We start from the raw sequence: 16,495 nt of genomic DNA, 5'->3' as shown, positions 1-16,495 counted from the left end.
GGAACATAAACCCCCAGAATAGCATAGGAAGGAATATAAACCCCCAGAATAGCATAGGAAGGAACATAAACCCCCAGAATAGCATAGGAAGGAACATAAACCCCCAGAATAGCATAGGAAGGAACATAAACCCCCAGAAATGGAATGTACTACTCTACTCTAGACGGGTACCTTTTTCGACATTGACAAAAATATTACGGGTTAGTGCATAGACTTGAGCCGTCAACTTTAGCTAATGGGTGAAGTATTATGCGAACTTTAAGACGATAATACATGTCTCGAAGGGCTCTGATATATGAGGGGCTCACTCCACGTTTGGCTGCATGGAATAGCATAGCGGCGTGAATGAGAGAGTCAGTAGTATCTATTCTATATATTCTAAGTACACATACAATTACACAAGAAAAACCCATGAGTGAGACACTTCAGCATGCTCAAAAGTATAATAGATATGAAGCATACAAGAAACTGGTTTTTTGTTATTGATAAGAATTGCACAAGAGTAGACATTTTAAAAAGCGATCTTTAGCTATAGAGCGGGGACGCATGTTATTTGGAAGATTGCCTTAACTCGAGAGTAGTTTGTTATTAAAAAATTGGATGTTTCAATCAGAATTGTTTGATTGACATTTGCAAAAAGGGGTAAGGGATTTGCGGATTGGAGTGTAACTCGAGAGTAGTTTTTTATTAAAAAATTGGACGCTACAATCAGAATTGTTTGATTGACATTTACAAAAAAGCGGTAAGGGATTTGCGGATTGGAGTGTAAATCGAGAGTAGTTTGTTATTAAAAAATTGGACGCTACAATCAGAATTGTTGATTGACATTTGCAAAAAAGGGGTAAGGGATTTGCGAATTGAGGGTTATCAGTTAAGATAGCCCCTTGCCATAGAACATAGCAATCTAAGTGATCATTTGCTGGTCCAGTGCATGTGTAATTGAACCAGCATATCTGATGATGGAAGGCCGGAAAAAGATATGACTTGACCTAGCTTTACTTCTTCGATATGTACTGTATAGTACACAAGTGGTGTTTGAGCAGTATTGTCAATTTAAAATAGAGTTTAACGTTATAGATTACTAAAATTTGACACTAAGACAGATGTATATGACAAGAAAATAATTTTAATAACGAATAGATTTACTTCTTCGATGTGTACTGTATAATACACAAGTTGTGTTTGAGCAGTGTTGTCAATTTAAAATAGAGTTTAACGTTATAGATTACTAAAATTTGACACTAAGACAGATGTAGATCGCCCTTTCCAGAGCATGTACTTATGGATTTGGGTGGATTATGTTCCTTCTTGTCTTATTCCGTGTGATTTTATCTTTACTTGGTGGTCATTCAAAAAGCGAGGATTTTCGTTAAATAAATAATTCTTATACCTTTTAAAATAGCTTTACGGGGTTTGATAGACTGTTGTTTTATTCTGTGTGTATTTTTCTTCTATTTATGATCATTCAAAAAGCAAGAATTGCTGTTAACAAAATGAATTTTATAACTTTCAAAATACCTTTATGTGGTTTGATAGACTTTGTTGTCTTATTCCTTGTGATTTTATCTTTACTTGATGGTCATTCAAAAAGCAATGATTATTGTTAAATAAATAATTCTTGTACCTTTCAAAATAGCCTTACGGGGTCTGAGAGACTATATTGTTTTATTATGTTTAATTTTTTTTGCTTGTTGGTCATTCAAAAAAGCGAGGATTTCTGTTAATAGAATAATTGTTTTACATTTTAAAATAGCTTTGCGGGGTTTGAGAGACTCTGTTGTTTTATTCTGTGTGATTTTTTCTTTACTTGTTTGTCATTCAAAAAGCGAGTATTTTTTTTAAATAAATATTTCTTAGACCTTTTAAAATAGCTTTACGGGGTTTGAGAGACTCTGTTGTTTTATTCTGTGTGATTTTTTCTTTACTTGGTGGTGATTCAAAAAGCGAGGATTTGTGTTAAATAAATAATTATTATACCTTTTAAAATAGCTATACGGGGTTTGAGAGACTCTGTTGTTTTATTCTGTGTGTTTTCTCTTTACCTTACTGTCATTCAAAAAGCGATGAATTCTTTTAAATAAATAGTTATTATACCATATATAATAGCATTACGGTGTTTGAGAGACTTGTGTTGTTTTCTGCGTGATTTTTTCTGTACGTTATGGTCATTCAAAAAGCAAGGTTTTTTTTTAAATAAATAGTTCTTTTAACTTTCAGAATATTTTTACGGGGTTTGAGAGACTCAGTTGTTTTATTCCATGTAATTTTTTCTTTATTTGATGGTCATTCAAAAAGCGAGGATTTTTGTTAAATAAATAATTCCTATACCTTTTAAAATAGCATTACGGGGTTTGAGAGACTCTGTTGTATTATTCCATGTGATTTTTTCTTTACTTGATGGTCATTCAAAAAGCGAGGATTTTTGTTAAATAAATAATTCTTGTACCTTTTAAAATAGCTTTAAGGGGTTTGATAGACTCAGTTTTTTTTTTCTGTTTGATTTTTTTTTTTACTTGGTGCTCATTCAGAAAGATAGGATTTTTTTCAAACAAATAATTATTGTACATTTTGCAATAGCTTTACTGGGTCGGACTGACTATTTTGTTTTATTTTGTCTGATTTTTTCTTTATTTGATTGTTCGTCAAAAATCTATTATTATTGTTAAATAAATAATTCTTATAAATTATAAAATAGCTTTAAGGGGGCTGAGAGACTGTGTATTTGTTTTACTATTGATTTTGTCTTTACTTGATGGTCATTCAAAAAGCGAGGATTTATGTTAAATAAATAATTCTTATACCTTTTAAAATAGCTTTACGGGGTTCTGAGAGACTCTTTAGTTTCATACTGTGTGCTTTTTTCTTCAGTTGATTTTCATTCAAAAAGGGAGGATAATATATAAATGATTAATTACTAAACCTATTAAATTAGCTTTACGGGGTTTGAGGGACTCTGTTGTTTTATTCTCTGTGATTTTTTCTTTACTTGATGGTCATTCAAAAAGCGAGGATTTTTGTTAAATAAATAATTCTTATACCTTTTAAAATAGTTTTACGGGGTTTGAGAGACTTTGTTGTTTTATTCTGTGTGATTTTTTCTTCACTTGGTGGTATTTCAAAAAGCGAGGATTTTTGTTAAATAAATAATTCTTATACCTTTTAAAATAGCTTTACGGGGTTTGAGAGACTCTGTTGTTTTATTCTATGAGTTTTTTCTTTACTTGGTGGTCATTCAAAAAGAGAGATTTTCTTTTAATTAGATTAATCTTATACCTTTTAAAACATCTTTACGGGGTTTTAGAGACTCTGTTTTTTTATTTTGTGTGATTTTTTTTTACTTGTTGGTGATTCAAAAAGCAAGTATTTCTGTTAAACAAATAATTCTCGTACCTTTTAAAATAGCTTTACGTGGTTTAAGAGACTCTTCTTTTTTTTTCTAGCGGTATTCTATGTACCTGCTGGTAAGTAAAATAGCAAGGAGTGTTTTCCAGTAGTTATTAAATTTGAAATTTTAAATTTCTTTAAGTTGAGTGAGCTAACGTGTGTTTTTTTTCTTTATATGTATATCTGTTCTCGGTGGTCATTCAAAAAAAGCAAGGATTTTTGTTGAATAAATAAATCTTTTATATTTTAAAATAGATTTAAGGGGTTTGAGAGACTCTGTTGTCTTATTCTGTGTTTTTTCTTTACTTGGTGGTCATTCAAAAAGCGAGGATTTCTGTTAAATAAATAATTCTTATACCTTTTAAAATAGATTTAAGGTGTTTGAGAGACTCTGTTGTTTTATTCTGTGTGATTTTTTCTTTAATTGGTGGTCATTCAAAAAAGTGAAGATTTCTGTTAAATAAATAATTCTTATACCTTTTAAAATAGCTTTAAGGTGTTTGAGAGACTCTCTTGTTTTATTCTGTGTGATTTTTTCTTTACTTGGTGGTCATTAAAAAAGCGAGGATTTCTGTTAAATAAATAATTTTTATCTCTTTTAAAATAGATTTACCGGGTTTGAGAGACTTTGTTCTCTTATTCAGTGGTATTTTTTATTTACTTGGTTGTAATTCAAAAAGTGAGGATATATGTTAAATAAATTATTCTTATACCTTTTAAAATAGATTTACGGGGATCTGGAGACTCTGTTGTCTTATTCCGTGTGATTTTTTCTTTACTTGGCGGTCATTCAAAAAGCGAGGATTTCTGTTAAATAAATAATTCTTGTACCTTTTAAATAGCTTTACGGGGTTTGAGTGACCCTGTAATTTTATTCTTTGTGATATTATCAGTCTTTGTTGCCAGCAAAAAAGCATGTATTTTTGTTAAATAAATAATTCATATAACTATCATAAGAGCTGAACGGGGTCTGTAATACTTTGTTGATGTAGTCTTAGTTATTTTTTCTTTACGGGGCTCACTGTAAATAAGCGAGGTTTTTTGTTCCTTAAATTATGCTTATTAATAACAATATAAAAATTAGTGGCTCGTGAGACTCTTATTTCTTATTCCGTATGATTTTTTCTTTACCTGGGGGTCCTTCAAAAGCAATGACTTTTGTTGAATAAACAATCCTTGTACCTTTTAAAATAGCTTTACGGGGTTTAAGAGAGACTGTTGTTTTATTCTGTGTGATTTTTTTTTACTTGGTGCTCATTCAAAAAGCGAGGATTTCTGTTAAATAAATAATTCTTGTACCTTTTAAAATAGCTTTACAGAATTTGAGAGACTGTTGTTTTATTTTGTGTGATTTTTTCTTCTCTTGGTGGTCATTCAAAAAGCGAGGATTTTTGTTAAATAAAAAATTATTATACCTGTTATAATAGCTTTAAGGGGTCTGAAAGACTCTTTGGTTTTATTCGTTTTGATTTTTTCTTCACTTTGTTGTGAATCAATATGCTATGATTTGCGTTAAATAAAAAATAGTTATACATTTTAAATTAGATTTACTTGGTTTGAGAGACTCTGTTGTCTTATTATGTGTGTTTTTTTCTTCACTTGGTGGTAATTCAAAAAGCGGGGATTTCTGTTAAATAGATAATTCTTATACCTTTTAAAATAGCTTTACAGTGTTTGAGAGACTGTTGTTTTATTCTGTGTCATTTATTTCTTTACCTGGTGGTCTTTCAAAAAGTGAGGATTTCTTCTAAGTAAATATTTATTATAAAATTCATAATATATATAAAGTCTTTGAGAGACTCTGGTTTTTATTCTGTGTGTTTTTTTCTGCACATGGTGCTCTTTCAAAAAGCGAGGATTTCTGTTAAATAAATAATTCTTATACCTTTTAAAATAGCTTTACGGGGTTTGAGAGACTCTGTTGTCTTATTCTGTGTGATTTTTTCTCTACTTGGTGATCATTCAAAAAGCGAGGATTTTTGTTAAATAAATAATTCTTGTACCTTTTAAAATAGCTTTACGGGGTTTGAGAGACTCTGTTGTTTTATTCTCTGTGTTTTTTTTTCTTTACTTGGTGGCCATTCAAAAAGCGAGGATTTCTGTTAAATAAATAATTTTGTACCTTTTAAAATAGCTTTACGGGGTTTGATACACTCTGTTTTCTTATTCGATGTGGTTATTTCTTTACTTTGTGATCATTCAGAAAGCTAAGATTTATGTTAAATCAATAATTCTTTTACCTTTTAAAACAGCTTTACGGGGTTTGAGTGACTCTGTTGTTTTATTCTGTGTGATTTTTCTTTACTTCGTGGTCATTCAAAAAGCGAGGATTTCTGTTAAATAAATAATTTTTGTACCTTTTAAAATATATTTAAGGGGATTGAGATACTGTGATTTTTTATTCGGTGTGTTTTTTTTATTTAGTTGTTGATCATTCAAAAAGCGAGGATTTATTTTAAATAAATAATTCTTGTATCTTTTAAATTTGCATGAAGGGGTTCGAGATACTATTTTGTCTCATTCTGTTTTCTGTTTTTTTACTTGGTGATTTTTCAAAAATCAAGGATTTTCGTTAAATAAATAGTTCTTGTACCTTTTAGAATATTATTACTGGGTTTTAGAGACTCTGTTGTCTTATTCAGTGTGATTTTTTCTTTGCTTGGTGGTCATTCAAAAAACGAGGATTTCTGTTAAATAAATAATTCTTGTACCTTTTAAAATAGCTTTAGGGGGTTTGAGAGACTCTATTGTTTTATTCTGTGTGTTTTTTTCTCTACTTGTTGGTCATTCAAAAAGCGAGGATTTCTGTTAAATAAATAATTGTTGTACCTTTTAAATTAGCTTTACGGGGTTTAAGAGACACTGTTGTCCCCAGCGATCAGAAATTAAATTATAAAAAAGTTTCTTCACCTCTTGAATACATAATACCAAAATTTCATTCAACTTTCATGTAAGAAAATTATGGAAAATACAATTCTCTAGTTCAAATGTGAAACTTAAGTCAAGTTTTGGATACTCATAATGATGAGGAAAGATGATTCTAATTCAATATTTTTATAAAAACATACTATTTTTTTTAAACTTCGAAATTATTCAACTTTATTTTTTTATTTTTTTTGTACGTATCTTAAAATGACCAAATATGCTTACGGCTCTAACAATTGTACTCTATGATTTCTCAAAGACACGATGCGGCTTTCCCACTGGTACTCTATGGCCAGTTATCGACACTACCTAGTTTATTGCATGTATTTAATCAGTATTTTTTACGCAGTGGAATGATAAACACATAAGTCATATCTTTAAAAAGAAAGTGAAGATGGAGCATTTTAATAAAGTGTGTTCACATGACGATGTTATTGTAGCATTGAATGCCAACAAGGAGAATTATTTAAACTATGAAACAAGTACAAGTGGTAGCACTATTGGAAATGTATGCATGCATTGTCATGACAGTAAGGAATTAAATTTCTTTGGAATACCGAAAAGATTCCGTTATACAAATGGTGGATATGCGAGATTGAGATCTCCGAAGATGATTGCACTCAAAGAGAATGCCAACATAAAGATAATCGTTGATGCGGGGTTACGTGCGCGCACGTAACCCCGTCAAAATTTTTTTTTAATAATTTCCTGAATTAAATTTCTGTATTGTTTATCCAAGAGGTGAATTCAAGAAAGAGTTTGTTACTTATTTACTTACCTACTTACTCACTTACTTACTTACAATTTTTCATAATGACATAATGACATATCCAACAACGGATGTTGATAAAGAATTTATTCATTCTGATACCTAGATTTTGTCAATGGTATTCCCATGCACCCGAGAAATGGATGTTGATATAGAATTTAATCAATCTGATATTTAGATTTTGTCAATTTTATCCGATATTTTATCCTTTGTATCCGAGAAAAGGATGCTGATATAGAATTTAGTCACTCTGATACTTAGATTTTGTCAATTTTATCTAACATACCCGATATAGGATGTTGTTAAAGCATTTATTCATTCTTACATTTAGATTTTGTCATTCTTATTTGATTTAACTGACAAAGGATTTTGATCAAAGAAAAAAATATTCACTCTGACAATTAGACTCTGTCAATTTTATATGATTTATCTGGCAAAAGATGTTGATAAATAAAATTTATTCACTCTATCCCATGTGTCTGATAATAGATGTATGCGAATTCCTTTTCTTACATCTCCAGTGTTTTAAGAGACATTCTAAACGTTTGATATGCTAGCTTACTCTAAAAATAATGAACACATAACAATGTAATGCATAATATATTTTTTGAACAACAGGTAACGAAAAAATCACACAGTTTAAAACTACAAAGTCTTACAAACCCCCGTAAATCTAAAAGATAAGGGATAAGGACATATTATTTAACAAAAATCCTTACTTTTTGAAAGACAACAAAGTGACGAAGATATCACAAGGTCACAAACAACAGAGACTTTCAAGCCCCGTCCAGCAATTATCATAGGTCTCTGAACAATTATATTATCAAATATCCTTACTTTTTGAATGACCACCAAGTAAAGAAATAAATCACACAGAATAAAACAACAGAATGTCTCAAACCCCGTAAAGCTATTATAACATTTAAAACAATTATACATTTAACAAAAATCCTCTCTTTTGATTAAAAACCAACAGAAGAAGAAATCACACCGTTTAAGACACCAAATTTTCTTAAACCCCTTAAAGATCTTTAACATTGTCCACTAATAAATTATTTATAAGAACTCCTCGCTTTTTGAATGAGCACCAAGCAAAGAAAAAATTACACAGAATAAAACAACAGAGTCTCTCAAACCCCGTAAATATATTTTAAAATTTATAATAATTATTTATTTAAATAAATTTTCGCTTTTGATTGGCCATTAAGACAGAAACATACACACGGAACAAGCTTAGAGAGTCATTTAAACCCTGTGAAGCTATGATGACCGACATAGTGGAAAATGATTCGACGGAAAAAGTTACTTTTTGATTAACAATAGAGAACAGAAAAAATCAAACGGAATAAATTATCTATTTAACAGAAATCCTCGCTTTTTGAATGGCCAACAAGTAAAGAAAAAATCACGCGGAATAAGACAACAGAGTCTCTCAAACCCCGTAAAGCTATTTTAAAAGGTATAAGAATTATTTATTTAACAAAAATCCTCGCGTTTTGAATGACCACCAAGTAAAGAAAAAAACACACAGAATAAAACAACAGAGTCTCTCAAACCCCGTAAAGCTATTTTGAAAGGTATAAGAATTATTTATTGAACATCAATACTCGTTTTTTAAAAAGCAAAATGGACAGAAAAAATCAAACAGAATAAAACCAGAGAGTCTCTCAAACCCCTTAACGCTATTTTGAAAGGTACAAGAAATATTTATTGAAAAAAAATCATTGCATTTTTGAAATACCAAAAAGGGCAGAAGAAATCAAACATAATAAAAACAACAGAGACTCTGAAACACTGTAAATATACTTTAAAAGTTATTATAATTATTTATTTAAAACAAATACTTGCTTTATGAATGACAATCAAGAGAAGAAAAAATCACAAAAAATAAAACAACAGAGTCTCTCAAACCCCGTAAAGCTATTTTAAAAGGTAAAATAATTATTTATTTAACAGAAATCCTCGCTTTTTGACTGACCAAAAATTAAAAAAAAAATCACACAGAATGAAACCGCAGAGTCTCTCAGACCACTCATTGCTATTAGATAATGTGCAAAGATAGATTATTCAACAAAAGTCATCGCTTTTTGAAGAATCATCAAATAAACAAAATCACACGAACTAATAAAACAGAAAGTTTTAAGACCTTGAATTTTATTTTGTACTGTCCAAGAATTACTTATTTGAAAAAGAATCTTTTTTTTTTAATAAACACCACGTAAAGAAAATATTACAAGGACTAAGAAAACAGAGTCTCTCAAACCCAGTAAAAATATTTTAACATGTTCAAGAATTATTTATTTAACAAACATCCTTGCTAATTTTATGAAAATCAATTAAATAAGATATCAGACAGAATAAAACAACAGAGTCACTCAAAACCCGTAAAGCTACATAAAAAGTTCCTATAATTATTAATTTAAAAAAAAGACTTTCTTTTTGACTTACAATAAATTAAAGAAAAAATAAAAAAGAATAAAACAACAGAGTCTCTCAAACCCCGTAAAGCTATTTTAAAAGGTACAAGAATTATTTATTTAACAAAAATCCTCGCTTTTTGAATGACCACCAAGTAAAGAAAAAATCACAAAGAATAAGACAACAGAGTCTCTCAAACCCCGTAAATCTATTTTAAAATTTATAAGAATTATTTGTTTAACAGAAATCCTCGCTTTTTTGAATGACCACCAAGTAAAGAAAAAATAACACAGAATAAAACAACAGAGTCTCTCAAACCCCGTAAAGCTATTTTAGAATTTATAAGAATTATTTATTTAACAGAAATCCTCACTTTTTGAATGACCACCGAGTAAAGAAAAAATCACTGAGAATAAAACAACAGAGTCTCTCAAATTCCGTAAATCTAATTTAAAGGGTACAAGAATTATTTATTTAACATAAATCCTCTCTTTTTGAATGACCACAAAGTTAAGAAAAAACACACAGAATAAAAAAAAAGATTCTGTCAAACCCCATCAAGCTAATTTAAAAGGTACAAGAATTATTTATTTAACAAAAATCCTCGCTTTTTGAATGACCATCAAGTAAAAAAAAAATCACACAGAATATAACAACAGAGTCTCTCAATCCCCGTAAAGCTATTTTAAAAGGTACCAGAAAGATTTATTTAACAAAAAACCTCGCTTTTTAAATGACCACCAAGTAAAGAAAAAAATCAGATAGAATAAAACAACAGAGTCTCTCAATACCCGTAAAGCTATTTTAAAAGGTAAAATAATTATTTATTTAACAAAAATACTTTCTATTTGAATTACCACCAAGTGACTATAAAATCAAACAGTATAAAACAACAGAGCCTTGCAAGTCCCGAAAATATATTATAAAAGGTAAAACAATTATTTATTTAAAAGAAATCCTCGCTTTTTGAATGAAAAACAAGTGACTAAAAAATCACACAGAATAAAAAAACAGAGTCTTTCAAACCCCGTAAAGCTATTTTAAAAGGTATAAGGATTATTTATTTAAAACAAATCCTCTCTTTTTGAATTAAAACCAATTAAAGAAAAAAGCACACGGAATAAAAAAACAGAGTCTTTCAAACCCCGTTAAGTTATTTTAAAACGTACAAGAATTATTTACTTAACAAAAATCTTTGCTTTTTGAATGACCACCAAGTAAAGAAAAATCACACAGAATAAAAAAACAGAGTCTCTAAAAACCCTTAAAGATACTTTAAAATGTACAAAAATTATTTATTTAAAACAAATCCTTTCTTTTTGAATGACCACCAAGTGAAGAAAAAAACACACAGAATAAAACAACAGAGTCTCTCAGACCCCTTATAGCTAATTTAAAATGTTTAAGAATTAATTATATCACGCAAATCCTTTCTATTTGAATTACAACCGAGTAAAGAAAAAATCTGTCGAAATAATACAACAGAGTCTCTCAATCCACGTAAATCTATTTTAAAATTTATAAGAATTATTTATTTAACAGAAATCCTCGCTTTTTTGAATTACCACCAAGTAAAGAAAAAATCACACAGAATAAAACAACAGAGTCTCTCAAACCCCGTAAAGCTATTTTAAAAGGTATAAGAATTATTTATTTAACAGAAATCCTCACTTTTTGAATGACCACCGAGTAAAGAAAAAATCACTCAGAATAAAACAACAGAGTCTCTCAAACTCCGTAAAGCTATTTTAAAGGGTATAAGAATTATTTATTTAACAGAAATCCTCTCTTTTTGAATTACCACCAATTAATGAGAAAACACTTATAAAAACACAACAAATTCTCTAAAGTCCCTTAAATCTATTATAAAAGGTGATAGAATTATTTATTTAAAAAAAATAATCGATTTTTGTATGATCACAAATTAAAGAAAAAAATCACAGAGTATAAGACAAAAGAGTACCTCAAACCCCGTAAATCTAATTTAAAATGTACAAGGATTATTTATTTAACAAAAATCCTCGGTTTTTGAAAGACCACCAACTGACGAAAAAATCACAAGGAATAAGACTACAAAGTGTCTAAACTCCTTTAAAGCTATTATATCAGTTATAAGAATATTTTTTTTAACAAAAATCATCTATTTTTGATGGACAACCAAGTGACTATGAAAACAATCATTATAAAACAACAGAGTCTTTCAAGCCCCATAAATCTATTAAAAAATAAGTAACAAATATGAATTTAAAAATTATCATATCTTTTTTAATGAACACAAAGTACCTAATAAAACAAACATAATTAAAAACCAGTGTCTAAAAACCATATAAGCTAATTTAATATTTATAAGAATTTTGTATTTAGCGAAAATCTTTTCTTTTTTATTGACAACCAACTGACTAAGATATCACACAGAATGAAACAACAAAGTGTTTCAAGCCCTATAAATCTATTATAAAAGGTCAAAGACTTATTTATTGAAAATAAATCCTCGCTTTTTTCATTAAAACCAAGTAAAGAAAAAATCACACATAATAAAACAACAGAGTCTCTCAAACCCCGTAAAGCTATTTTAAAAGGTATAAGAATTATTTATTTAACAAAAATCCTCGCTTTTTGAATGACCACCAAGTAAAGAAAAAATAAAAAAGAATAAAAAAAAAGAGTCTCTCAAACCCCGTAAAGCTATTTTAAAAGGTATAAGAATTATTTATTGAACAGAAATCCTCGCTTTTTGAATGACCACCAAGTAAAGAAAAAATCACAAAGAATAAGACAACAGAGTCTCTCAAACCCCGTAAATCTATTTTAAAATATATAAGAATTTTTTGTTTAACAGAAATGATCGCTTTTTTGAATGACAAACAAGAAAATAAAAAATCACACAGAATAAAAAAACAGAGTCTCTAAAACCCCGAACAGCTATTTTAAAAGGTATAAGAATTATTTATTTAACAGAAATCCTCACTTTTTGAATGACCACCGAGTAAAGAAAAAATCACTCAGAATAAAACAACAGAGTCTCTCAAACTCCGTAAAGCTATTTTAAAGGGTATAAGAATTATTTATTTAACAGAAATCCTCTCTTTTTGAATGACCACTAGTTAAATAGAAAAAACACAGAATAACACAACAGAGTCTCTCAAGCCACGTAAATCTATTTTAAAATTTAAAAGAATTATTTATTTAAAAGAAATACTCGCTTTTGAATGAAAAACAATTGACGAAAAAATCACACAGAATAAAAAAACAGAGTCTTTCAAAACCCGTAAAGCTATTTTCAAAGGTATAAGGATTATTTATTTAAAAAAAATCATCGCTATTTTAATGACCATCAAGTAAAGAAAAAATCACAAAGAATAAAACAACAAAGTCTCTCAATACCCGTAAATCTATTTTAAAATGTAAAATAATTATTTATTTAACAAAAATATTCGCTTTTTGAATTAACAAAAAGTGACTAAAAAATCAAACGTTATAAAAACAAGAGAGTCTTTAAGGCCCCGAAAATATATTATAAATGGTGTTACAACTATTTATTTAAAAAAACTCCTCTCTTTTGAATGAAAACCAACTATCTAAAAAAACAAAAAGAATAAAACAACAGAGTCTCTCAAACCCCGTAAAGCTATTTTAAAAGGTATAAGGATTATTTATTTAACAAAAATCCTCGCTTTTTGAATGACACCCAAGTAAAAAAAAATCACACAGAATAAAACAACAGAGTCTCTCAAACCCCGTAAAGCTATTTTAAAAGGTTGTACGAATTATTTATTTAACAAAAATCCTCGCTTTTTGAATAAACAACAATTAAATAAAAAACCAGAAAGAAAAAAACCACAGATTCTCTGAAACCCCTTAAGTCTATTTTAAATGTTAATAAAATTATTTATTTAACAAAAATCCCCGCTTTTTGAATGAGAATCAATTAAATAAAAAATCAGAAAGAATAATACAAGAGAGTCTCTCAAACCCCGTAAATCTATTTTAAAAGGTAGAAGAATTATTTATTTAACATAAATCCTCTCTTTTTGAATGACCACCAAGTAAAGAAAAAATCACAAAGAATAATACAACATAGTCTCTCAAACCCCGTAAATCTATTTTAAAATGAATATGAATTATTTGTTTAACAGAAATACTATCTTTTTTGAATGACCACCAAGTAAAGAAAAAATCACAAAGAATAAAACAACAGAGTCTCTCAAACCCCGTAAAGCTATTTTAAAAGGTATAAGAATTATTTATTTAACAGAAATCCTCACTTTTTGAATGACCACCGAGTAAAGAAAAAATCACTCAGAATAAAACAACAGAGTCTCTCAAATTCCGTAAAGCTATTTTAAAGGGTATAATAATTAATTATTTAACAGAAATCATAGCTTTTTCAATGACCACTAGCTAAAGAGAAAACAGATAGAATAACACAACCGAGTATCTCAAATCCCGTACAGATAATATAAAAGGTAAAAGAATTATTTATTGAAAAAAAATCCTTGATTTCTGAATGACCAAAAAGTAAAGAAAAAAATCACACAGTATAAGACAAAAGAGTCCCTCAAAACCTGTAAAACTAATTTAAAATGTACAAGGATTATTTATTTAAAAAAAATACTTTCTTTTTTAATGACAACCAAGTGACGAAAAACAGAAAGAATAAAAAAACAAAGTCTTTCAAACCCCGTAAATAAATTTTTAACGTTAGGAGAACTATTTATTTAAAGAACATACTAGATTTTTGAATGTGCACAAGGAAAAAAAATATCAAACAGAATAAAACAAAAGAGTCTATTAAGACCCATAAAGCTAGTTTAAAAGGTACAAAATTTATTTATTTAGCATGAATCCTCGCTTTTTGAATGACAACCAAGTAAAGAAAAAATCACACAGTATAAAAAAACAGAGTCTCTCAAACCCCGTAAAGCTATTTTAAAAGGTATAAGTATTATTTATTTAACAAAAATCCTCGCTTTTTGAATGACACCCAAGTAAAGAAAAACTCACACAGAATAAAACAACAGAGTCTCTCAAACCCCGTAAAGCTATTTTAAAAGGTATAAGAATTATTTATTTAACAGAATTCTTCGATTTTTGAATTAACATCAAGTAAAGAAAAATCAATCAGAATAAAACAACAGAGTCTCTTAAACCCCATAAAACTATTTTAAAAGGAAAAAGAATTATTTATTTAACAGAAATACTCGCTTTTTTGAATTAGCACCAAATAAAGAAAAGATCACACAGAATAAAACAACAGAGTCTCTCAAACCCTGTAAAGCTATTTTGACAGGTATAAGAAACATTTATTTAACAAAAATTCTCACTTTTTGAATGATCATAAAGTAAAGAAAAAATCACACAGAATAAAACAACAGAGTCTCTCAAACCCCGTAAAGCTATTTTAAAAGGTATAAGAATTATTTATTTAGCAAAAATCCTCGCTTTTTGAATGACCACCAAGTAAAGATAAAATCACACGGAATAAAAAAAGAAGGAACATAATCCACCCAAATTCATAAGTACATACCCTGAAAAGATGTCAAGGAACGGAATCTCCCCAAATAGCACAGGAAGGAACATAATCCACCCAAATCCATAAGTACATGCTATGGAAAGGGCGATCTACATCTGTCTTAATGTCAAATTTTAGTAATCTATAAAGTTAAACTCTATTTTAAATTGACAACACTGCTCAAACACCACTTGTGTATTATACAGTACACATCGAAGAAGTAAAGCTATCTGTTATTAAAATTTTTTTCTTGTCATCTACATCTGTCTTAGTGTCAAATTTTAGTAATCTATAAAGTTAAACTCTATTTTAAATTGACAACACTGCTCAAACACCACTTGTGTATTATACAGTACACATCGAAGAAGTAAAGCTAGGTCAAGTCATATTTTTTCCGCCCTTCCATCATCAGATATGCTGGTTCAATTACACATGCACTGGACCAGCCAATGATCACTTAGATTGCTATGTTCCATGGCAAGGGACTATCTTAACTGATAACCCTCAATTCGCAAATCCCTTAACCCTTTTTTGCAAATGTCAATCAAACAATTCAGATTGTAGCGTCCAATTTTTTAATAAAAAACTACTCTCGAGTTACACTCCAATCCGCAAATCCCTTACCCCTTTTTTTGCAAATGTCAATCAAACAATTCTGATTGTAGCGTCCAATTTTTTAATAAGAAACTACTCTCGAGTTACACTCCAATCCGCAAATCCCTTACCCCTTTCTGCATATGTCAATCAAACAGTTCTGATTACAACATCCAATTTTTTAATAACAAACTACTCTCGAGTTAAGGCAATCTTCCAAATAACATGCGTCCCCGCTCTGTAGCTAAAGATCGTTTTTTAAAATGTCTACTCTTGTGCAATTCTTATCAATAACAAAAAACCAGTTTCTTGTACGCTTCATATCTATTATACTTTTGAGCATGCTGAAGTGTCTCACTCATGGGTTTTTCTTGTGTAATTGTATGTGTAATTAGAATATATAGAATAGATACTGCTAGAGTCGAACGCTTTACGAACATCATGCCCAGCCAACACGAGAGTTTCACCTGATGCATCAGCATCGATCAATGCGTTCGCGACAACCGACAAAGCGTGGGCACAACCGAGACGTGGCTGGAAACCATATTGGTTAGGGTGGAACATAGCATTTTGCGTTCAGTTGGTCAATGAACAGAAGTTCAAAAAGCTTACAGTAGGTAGTAGCCACTGTTATAGGGCGGAAGGACGAGCACTGGGTTGCGAGTTTACCTTTCTTTGAAATTGGAGTGAGATCTCCGATTGAGAAAGAAGACAATTCCTTGGGTAAAAATCATCTGCATCAAAAGAGCAATATGGTTTACCAGCAGCTCGCTTCCATGCTAAATGTGAAGAGCACTTATTTTATCGATACCTGGAGAATTTTTACACTTTAGGCGTTGGATTGCTCCCAGTACAGAATCAGCTGAAACAACAAAATTGTCAGTAGGACTCCT

Source organism: Artemia sp. Qi Xiang Cuo, chromosome 10 (genome assembly GCF_049724085.1).
Source record: "Artemia sp. Qi Xiang Cuo chromosome 10, ASM4972408v1, whole genome shotgun sequence".
Lineage (NCBI taxonomy): Eukaryota > Metazoa > Arthropoda > Branchiopoda > Anostraca > Artemiidae > Artemia > Artemia sp. Qi Xiang Cuo.
This window is presented reverse-complemented; position numbering follows the sequence as displayed.